The sequence below is a fragment of the Lepisosteus platostomus genome, chromosome 15 (genome assembly GCF_059453375.1).
Source record: "Lepisosteus platostomus isolate fLepPlt1 chromosome 15, fLepPlt1.hap1, whole genome shotgun sequence".
NCBI lineage: Eukaryota > Metazoa > Chordata > Actinopteri > Semionotiformes > Lepisosteidae > Lepisosteus > Lepisosteus platostomus.
In genome coordinates this window covers 6,523,949-6,533,245 of record NC_142625.1, presented here as the reverse complement: position 1 = coordinate 6,533,245, position 9,297 = coordinate 6,523,949, and the positions used below count along the sequence as shown (strand labels likewise).

General features: G+C 51.4%; 1 pseudogene; it reads left to right on the top strand.

The window, feature by feature from the left end:
* Nucleotides 1-980: 980 nt before the first annotated feature.
* On the top strand, nucleotides 981-1,160 carry LOC148647783 (U2 spliceosomal RNA; annotated as a pseudogene).
* Nucleotides 1,161-9,297: the final 8,137 nt, after the last annotated feature.

The following is a 9,297-nucleotide window of genomic DNA, read 5'->3' as shown; positions in this document are numbered from 1 at the left end:
AAATAGATATTTAACAAGGGAGGTTTTTTGGTTTATTTGAATATATCGGGCGGGTGGATATGTATAGACCTATTGAGGAGGGAAGAGGGGGGGTTCCGTCTTTACCTATCAAGTTGTCTTGTCTTTTTGTATCTTCTTTGTGTGTGGCCTCGAAGATGCCTGTAGAACAGGCTGAGAGGGGTATTTGGTTTGGACAATAAGGCGCCCCATGGCGAAGACATGCCCTGGCACTACCGTCAAGCCTAACAGTGGATCAGCAAGCACACGCAGGGGCTGGAGGGCAAAATGTTGTCCAACCACAGATCTCTGTATGAGACGGTGATGGCTGAAGGCAAAGCGGACCTGGTCGGTGGGCTGCCTAAAGAAGTGTGGAGTCGGATCCAGCCCAAAGGACTGCAACACGACTTGATGGACCTAAATTGGTTTATCGCATGGCAGAGACTCCCTGTGAGAGAGATATTGCATCGACATAAACTGACTTTGCAGCCGCTTTGCCCGAGGGCGAAATGTAATAAACTGGAGTCCATTCGCCATGTATTCTGGGACTGTGATTATGCGGGGAGAATGTGGGCAAAGTGTAGCCTGCTGTTTGAGATGATTACTTTGAATTTTGTAATTACTTTAAACATGGTTTTATATGGTTTGAAGAAAAAAGCGTATTCACCGGAAACAACTTGGGTATTGTGGGTACTCATGAGTTATGTAAAGTTGGAGCTGTGGAAGGCGCGGATTGGTCTAGTTAAAAGTTCAACTCGGTGTGACGGGTTTGTATAACAGACTGTTGTACCGGATTAAATGTGAGATAATCCTAGACATTCGTAAATGAGGATATCACGCCGCAAAAGAAAGGTGGAAGGGATTGATGGTACATTGCAAGTCTTATTTTGGTTGACAGTGTTCTTTGTTTTGTTTCTTTTGTAGTGTTGTTTCTGACTTGAGTTGCATTGTCATTAGTTCTTTTTTTCTGTAAATAGTTTGTGATTTTGTCATTTTTGTAATAAAAAAAATCTGTTCTTATCAGTTTAATATCTGATGCGTCCCCCATCAGGGGACCACATATTAAACGGATTTTTGGAACAGGGAGCTGGATCAGGGGCTTGCTCCATCCTCTCCACGCATCGGCCCGGTATTGCAGCGCCTCCGGGAGCGGTGCACCACCTTCTCTCAGCGGTGAAAAGACAGACGTAGCTAGCGAGCAAGCAAGCGAGGTGGACTGGAGCTCCTTCTTCTCGGGTCTCGTCTCTCGTCCATCTGTGTGTCTCTGTGCCTGTCTCTCTCTCCCCCTCCCTGTCTCCGTCTCTGTTCCCATACTCCCTCTGTGCACTTTCCCGCATCTTGACGCGGCAAGAGAGAGGGGGAGCAGAGTCCGGCGGAAGGCCTTTGGCTGCAGGGAGGCCGGCAGCTGCGCGGGTCCCGGGCTCCAGAGGAGTCGGCCTGGGCCACTGTGCGCCAGCGGAACGCCCGCGCGTCGGTGTGCGCCTTTGGGGGGCATCGCTTCTCGGCCTTTTGCCTAAGGTCAAGGAAAGAGGAGGGACAAGGAACACCACCTATTTGGAGTGCGGAAGGATTTCTTGGATTTTGGACCACGGACCGGATTTGGACTGCCTTTTGGATTCTGGACTGCGCTTTTCGTTTGTTTTGTTTTCACTTGGGGTGAGTAGGCTGCTTTGGCAGCCGAAAGGCTGCTTTCACGATGGCTGCGGACCCCGGGATGGCGAGGAGGGCTGGAGGGGATCCCAACCTGAAGTGGACCATCCGCTTCTACTGGAGAGCGGAGAGGGAGATGCCCGGGAGAGAGGCTTTTGAAGTGGATGTACTTTTCGGGGATCTGGGAGTGGCAGTGGAGGAGATCAAATGTCTGCAGGGGAACCGGGTACAGCGGTACATGGACACCACCTTTACGGACGCCAGGATTTACCAGAGCACAGTGAGAAAGGTCCTGCACGCCCAACGAGAGGGGAAACTGCGTGAGTATGTATGTACAGGGCTGCAAGGCAACAACAAGCGGTGGGTGATAGTCCATATGTTTGACCCGTTCATCCCCGATGCCAACATCACCACCTTTTTGCGGCGGTATGTGGACGTGGTGAGTGGGCCTTCGACGCTTCGGGACCGGAAGACCATATGGACGGGGAAGGCGAAGATACGAAGTCGAGCTGCGAAAGGAGCCCAGGTCCAAGGATGGCTTCGCCCACCCACTGGCCACCTTCGCAATCGGTTCAGGTAGGGGGTACCTTTTTTACTGGAACCAGCCAGAATTTTGCCGCAGATTTCGGGAGTACGGGCACCGTGAAGGGGCATGTACGACGACGGAGTGCAAGAAGTGTTACAGCCGGGACCACACAACACAGAGGTGCCCGACGAAGGAGTGCTCGCTTTGTGGTGCTACGGGGCATTTGTACTGCCAGTGCAACCGCAGAGATGCCGACTACAACAGAGCCATGTATGAGGGGGCAGCTCTGGCAGGAGAAGAACAGGTGGAGGATGACCCAAGGGAAGAGGGAGAGCTTTCTGGGAGGAAAGCAAGGAAAGGAGGAAGGCAACAGCTGGAGGCCGGACAGGGAAAGACAGGAGGACCGGAGGAGACAGACGTGCAGCCGGGAACATCAAGGGAGGCAGGAGGTGCCGGCCCAAGTTGAGCGGACGTGGTGAAGGCCCCGAGGGCGGTTGAAACATCGGTGGTGATGGCGCCAATAGAGGAGGAGAGGATGACGGTCCTCGCGCCCTCGGGGATGAAGAAACAAAAGCGGCAGCGGGATGGGAAGGCGAAGAAGGCAACACAGGAGAAGAAGTAAAAGACGGCTGAAGGAGAAGAGCTGGGAGATCATAAGGAAGAGACACCAGAACATGAGAGGATGGAAGCGGAGGAGCTCCAGTCGGATACAAGTGACTCGCAGCCTGAGAGCGTCGTGGAATCTCTTCCCCCAGGACAAGGGGGTGGACCTGGCCGGGCTGCCTTCTCAGTGCCGTTGGCTGCACTGGCAGGTGACAGCCCGTACACTGGCGGTGCGCCCGACACGCCCACTCCCGTGCAGGAGTCGGACGTGAGCCCTTGGACTCCCCAACAGTATATGGAGACATCTGACAGCGGTAGCCCAGGAAGTACATCGGGGCGGAGAGCTCATCCGAGCCCGGCCCCGAAATGGGAATGGAGAATGACGGCCCCCCAGAACCACTATGACCTTCACGGTAGCAACTGCTAATGTGAGGGGTTTGAGGGCACGGGAGAAACGAGCGAAAGTCTTTCAGTACCTGTCCCGCAGGAATTTGGATTTGTGTTTTGTCCAGGAAGTCCACCTAAAGGGCCTCGACGACGTCAGGACCTTTTCGAAGGAGTGGAGGAAGGGTCCTTCTTGGTGGAGCGTCGGAGGGGTGAACTCCTCTGGCGTCGGCATCCTGTGTGGTTCGCCAGGGTTCACCGCACAAACGGTCAGCTCAGTGATCCCAGGACATCTGCTGGTAGTGGACGGGAACTGGAAAAACAGTAAGATCAGACTTATCAGTGTGTATGTCCCAGCAGACACGTCAGCAGGGCTCCTTCTTGAGAGATATACCAACAGAGAGCTGATCGTGGGCGGCGATTTCAACATCGACCTGGGGGATTCGCACAGCGAGGGAGTTCACTTGTTGAGGTCCTTAATTGCGGACTTTAGCCTGCGGGACTTTTGCCAACACTGCACACCACACCTGGGATGACGGAAGGGGGATTTTCAGACGCCTGGATTATGTCCTTTCTACTGCGAAGTGGAGAATCCTAAGCAGGCAGGTGATCCCCACCTGGTTCTCGGACCACCAGTTGCTCTCAGTCTCTTTCGGTATTGAGGACCCCGGTTTCCGGGCTGGCTACTGGAAATTGAACCAACAAGTTCTACAAGAGGCGAGATACCGAGAGAAGATTGTGACAGTGCTGAAGGATTTTGAGAAGAGGAGGGAACTCTTTAGCTCAGCGGTACACTGGTGGGAAGCCTGCAAAAACACCATCGCTTCGGTCACCAGAAGGTACTGTTGTATCTGGCGGAGCCTGGAGGACCGCCAGTGTACCAGACTGCAAGAAGAGCTGGAGGCACTGTACGAGCACCTGAACCAGGGGGGCACCTTCAACGGCGAGAGAATCGCACAAGTCAGAGGCCTGCTTAGAGACAAGTGGTTACAGAGAGCCAGAGACTTCCTTTTTAGGCTACAGGGAGTCTGGCGGAAAGGAGACTAACGCTGCTTGCCCCAATTCTTTGGGGCGGTGCGGCAGAAACAAGAGCGGAAGCTCTTTGAAGCCAGCCGGAGGGAAGACGGGACTGTAACCACAGACATACCCGGGATGCTGGAGTGTGCCACAAGATTCTACACAGCCCTGTTCGCGGAGAAGGAGACAGACCCCAGCATCAGGGATAGGCTTCTGGAAGGTGTGGAGAAGGTGGTAGAGGACCCCTCTACACTGGTTGGGTCGGTGTCAGGGGCAGAAATTAAGACCGCAATGCTCGGCCTGAAGAAGGGCACTGTCCCTGGCGCTGATGGCCTGCCAACCGACTTTTACCACACCTTTTGGGAACAGCTGGAGCCTTTCCTGGTGCAGGTTTTCAACGAGGCCCTGGACAAGGGCGGATTGGGGTTTAGCATGCAGACTGGCATCGTCTCCTTGCTCTACAAAGGAGGAGACAGGGCGGACCTGGGTAATTGGCAGCCTATCCAACTCCTGTGCATGTGGGGTCAATCATACGAGCGTATCAAAAGATCGGATATGTGCAGGCCCATAGAAGACGGTGGCAGGGGGATCTTGGATTTCCCAGTGAAACTGGACTGTGCTTTCACGGCCAGCCTGTGTGTGATCCTGCACGAGAGCCCGCCTCTCCTGTGTAGCCGATTTGTGAGCCTTTGGCTCACGGCGAGCATGCGTCACTTGACCGTCTGGAACAACATGACCCCAAAGGCAGAGCGACTCCCACCGTCATGCAGTGCGGTGGCTGCGGGCGCACCCGGAGGTCAAAGAAGGTATGACGACGCTGAATCATCGACTGATGTACAAAGTCATCATGACGTCAGAGTGGCCAGTGATTCCGGATGTGTCAAGAGAGATCTGGCAGCAGGCCCAACCTAAGGGCCTGGACAACAAGCTGAAGGATCTGAACTGGCTTGGAGTGTGGGGTCGTATGGCGGTGAGGGCAGTGATGCATGCTCATGGCCTGGCGAAACAGAGTCAGTGCCCAAGACATGGCTGCACAGGTGAAGAGACTGTGAATCACGTCTTACGGGAGTGCGGGTTTGCGCAGAGAGTCTGGAGCTCCAGCAAACGACTTTTTGCACAGGTTGGTCTGGATGGTCCACTGTCACTGCGCACAGTGATGAAGGGTGTACCCAGTTCCCGCAACTGGAATACGAGCTTCCTCCTGTGGCTCCTGATCAGTATCACCAAGATCTTTGTGTGGGATGCCCGAACCGAACTGATCAGGCACGGGGTGGAGGTGTCGGTCGCCGGCATCCACAGAAGGGTGAAGACGGATATAATTCGTCGGATCAGATGGGACATCATCAGATGGGGGTTCGCAGCCTCGAAGGAAAGGTGGAAGGGTTTGATCACATGGGTGTGAGGACATTGGCGGGTAGTATTTTTTGACTGTTTTTTGTACTATTTTATAGTACAAAAAAACGGTGGGAGGGGCCTAAGCTAAGGAGGCCGGGCGGCTGGCGCCCCCTGCGGCTGCGGTCGTTGTCGGGCCGTTGACGGAAGATCAAAGAGTAGGGCCCCCGCCCGGGACTGGCAGGAAGGCAGGCAGGCAGGCAGGCAGGCAGGCAGGCAGGCAGGCAAGAGAGAGGGGGAGCGGAGTCCGGCGGCAGGCCTTTGGCTGCAGGGAGGCCGGCAGCTGCGCGGGTCCCGGGCTCCAGAGGAGTCGGCCTGCGCCACTGTGCGCCAGCGGAACGCCCGCACGTCGGTCCGCGCCTTTGTGGGCATCGCTTCTCTGCCTTTTGGCTAAGATCAAGTGTGTGGCCTGACCGCAGCTTGCTTCTTAGTCAAGAGAAAGAGAGGAGGGATCGACGCCAGGAGTTTTTTTCTGGGTTTTTTTGTGGCGGAGCTTTCCGGCCAAAAATTTTTCTTCGAGATGGATGGAGCTTCAAGGACCCGTGAGGGACGAGTGCGGAATGCAGTGCGGTTTGTGCTACGGATGGGAGGATCGAAGACGGAGTTGGATTCTCGGGACACTTTTGAGGACGAAGTGATGCAGACAGCCTTGCAGTTAAGACCAGAAGACGTCTTTTGTCTCCAAGATTTTCCGGGTAAGAAGATTTTTGATTTATCGCTTATTTCGGAGGCTCTAGTCAGAAGAGTCTGGTCTACTGCTAATGAGAAAAAGGCTGATAAACCTTTCTCGGACTATATCATGGAACCTTTGTTTGCCCGTGAATTGAGAACATTAACTGTGGTGATGTTCAATCCATATGTACCAGAAGGAGATATTGTCTGCTTTTTAAAGCGTTTTGTGGACATACAAGGAGTGGGTGAAAAACTTATGGACAGGAAGGGGTATTGGACAGGGAAGAGGCGCTATAGGGTGCGTCTTCCGCCTAACGCACAAGCGCCTGACGGCCTTTTGCATCCCCCAGCATCTTTCTTCATTGGCGCAAATAACGGTTATTGTTATTATTATGGGCAGCCCGCAGTTTGTAGGAGATGTGGGAAGCCGGAGCACAACGCTGCTGATTGTCGTGAGGTGATCTGCCGGAAATGTGAAGGTGTGGGGCATTCCACCGCTAACTGCACTGAAGAAACTAGATGCAATCTGTGTGGGGGTGAGGGGCACATATTTAAGGATTGTGAACAACGGAAAAAGAGCTTTGCTGAGATTGTGCAGGGTTCGAGACCAGCCCCAGGCACCAGTACAGAAGAGCGCGGAGGTGAGGAGGAGACGGGCAGTGTGGACATGGAGGAAACAGGAGAAGCCTCAATGGCTGATACTGGAGAAGCAGCACGGGGGTGTGAACTTACCGGAGGTGAGTCAAAAGAAGTTTCATCGGGACTGGAAGTAATGAAAGAGGTTGTTGGGAAAATAAGTTGGGGAGACATGGCGGAGGAGACGGAGTCGGAACAGGTCCCAACTAAACATCAAAGCAAGAGGAAGAACATAGAGACTGGTGATGACCCAATTAGAAAGGCGGGTAGAAGCGCAGATAACATGGAGATAGAAGCCGCAAAGGATTACCTGGCGCTTGCTGGGATGGAAACACAAAGGAGCTTTTCAATTTCCATGCCTAATTTTTAGGATGTGTTGTTGGAGTCTTCTTGTTCTCCAGGACCAAATCTGACCGTCGAGGAAACGCCTCTAGAAGAAGGGAGCAGTTTGCCCGGTGGAATGCCTGAAGAAAGAACAGAGGTATGGTTTGATGCAGGACTGCCCAGCAAATTTTTGAGACTGTGCAGATGGGACGAGAAGACGACTTCAGTTAAGTGGCCTGAATCCTTTGAAGGATCCATTTTTGAGAAAAGAGGGATCAGATTGAGGCCAGTGGTTACCGACGGGGAAGTATCCACTTTCCATTTGTACACGGAGGACATTAGGGATGTTGCACAGCAGAGATATCGAATTACAGACCTAGTAAGAAAGTGGGTAGAAGGTGTAGAAAAAGACGAGGTCAATTTTGAGCAGAAGAAGGTTAAGAAAAAGGAAATGCTAAGAGCAAAACTAGCGGCTCCTAGGGAATTTTTGCAAGCATGCAAATTAATGGAGGGAAATGTTGTTTATCCTCCTGGTACGGAGGGTATTTGTAATATGTTGAAAGGTTTTAAGAGAGTGAGAGTAGAGGTAGAAAAATCTAGGGAGAAAGTGGGTGGTTTATTAGTGTGTGGTACATTTGAGAAAGAAGTTAAAGAAGTCTATGTATGTTTTTCTTGTTTAATGAGGGAATGGACTCAGAAGGGCTTTTGTTAAATCCTTTTAATTTACTATGTTGAAAGTTTTAACAATCAATGTCAGAGGATTGAGAGATAAAACTAAAAGAACGGCAGTGTTTAGTTATTTGAGGACTTTGGATTTTACTGTGTGTTTTTTACAGGAAGTGCATCTCAGAGATCGAAGGGATGCGGCTGCCTTTACTAATGAATGGGATAGAGGCCCTTCCAGATGGAGTGTGGGCGGGGTTCATTCTTCAGGCATTGGAGTTTTATTTGGGACCTACGATTTAGTGGTGGAAGGATGTGAGGTGGGCGTGGCTGGTAGGCTAATGAGTGTGGATGTGGTTGTGGGTGGTTTTAATTTTAGGTTTATAGGAGTGTACGCTCCAGCTGTAGTTTCTCAGAGACTTACCTTTTATGCAAACTTAGCTCCTTTTTGTTTAACCAATAGAAAGATTGTCTTAGGGGGAGATTTCAATCTTGACTTCAATGATAAAGATAACCCCGACGTAAAGTTCGTGAGTAGAATGCTAGTGCAATACGGTTTGTTTGATTGTGTTGCCAGGTTTGCAAAAGGGAAGGTCAAGCCTACGTGGAGAAACCCGCAAGGAGTGTCCAAAAGGCTGGATTACATCCTTTCCTCCAGGGACCTTATGGTAGTAAGTGCATCTGTGCAGCCCTTTTGGCACTCAGATCATGATCTGGTGTTGATTGAAATTGCTGGGGCAGGTGTTAACTTTGGTAAGGGGACCTGGAGATTGAAGACAACAAGCTTGAAGTGTTTTAGAAGATGCAGTTTACAGAAAATTGATAAGGAGTAAACTGATAGAGTGGGTAGATGAAAGAACTAAATGGTCCTCCGCCCTAAAGTGGTGGGACGTAGTTAAGAAAAGGATCCAACAAATAACGAGAAGTTACTGTAGGGAAAAGCAAGTGCAGGAAAAGAGAGAGGGTAGATTGCAGGAGCATCTAACTCTTTTATATGAGGACAGTAACAGAAGGTTATCACTGGATTTAGAGGAGATTTGTAAACAGAAGGAGAAGTTGAAAAGTTTCTATGAGAAGAAGGCTCGTAGGTACCTCTTTAAGACACACATTGATAAACTACAGTTCTCAGAGTCCTGCTCTACTTTCCAGTTCCGTGGCATGAGGGACAGGTTACGCAGGAGAGTAGTGGAAGGCCTGTTTGATAGTGCAGGTAAATTGGTATCAGATAGGGAAGGGTTGTTATCGGTTGCAACGGATTTTTATCAGGAGCTTTTTGCGAAGCGAGAGATAGAAGAAGCAGCTGTTAGATGTCTTTTAAAGCCAGTGGCAACATTAATCACAGAGGAGGAACAATCGAGTATGGAAGGTCCTTTTACGGTGGAAGAGTTAACTACCGCCATGAGAGAGTTGAAAAAAGGTAGAGTGCCGGGCGC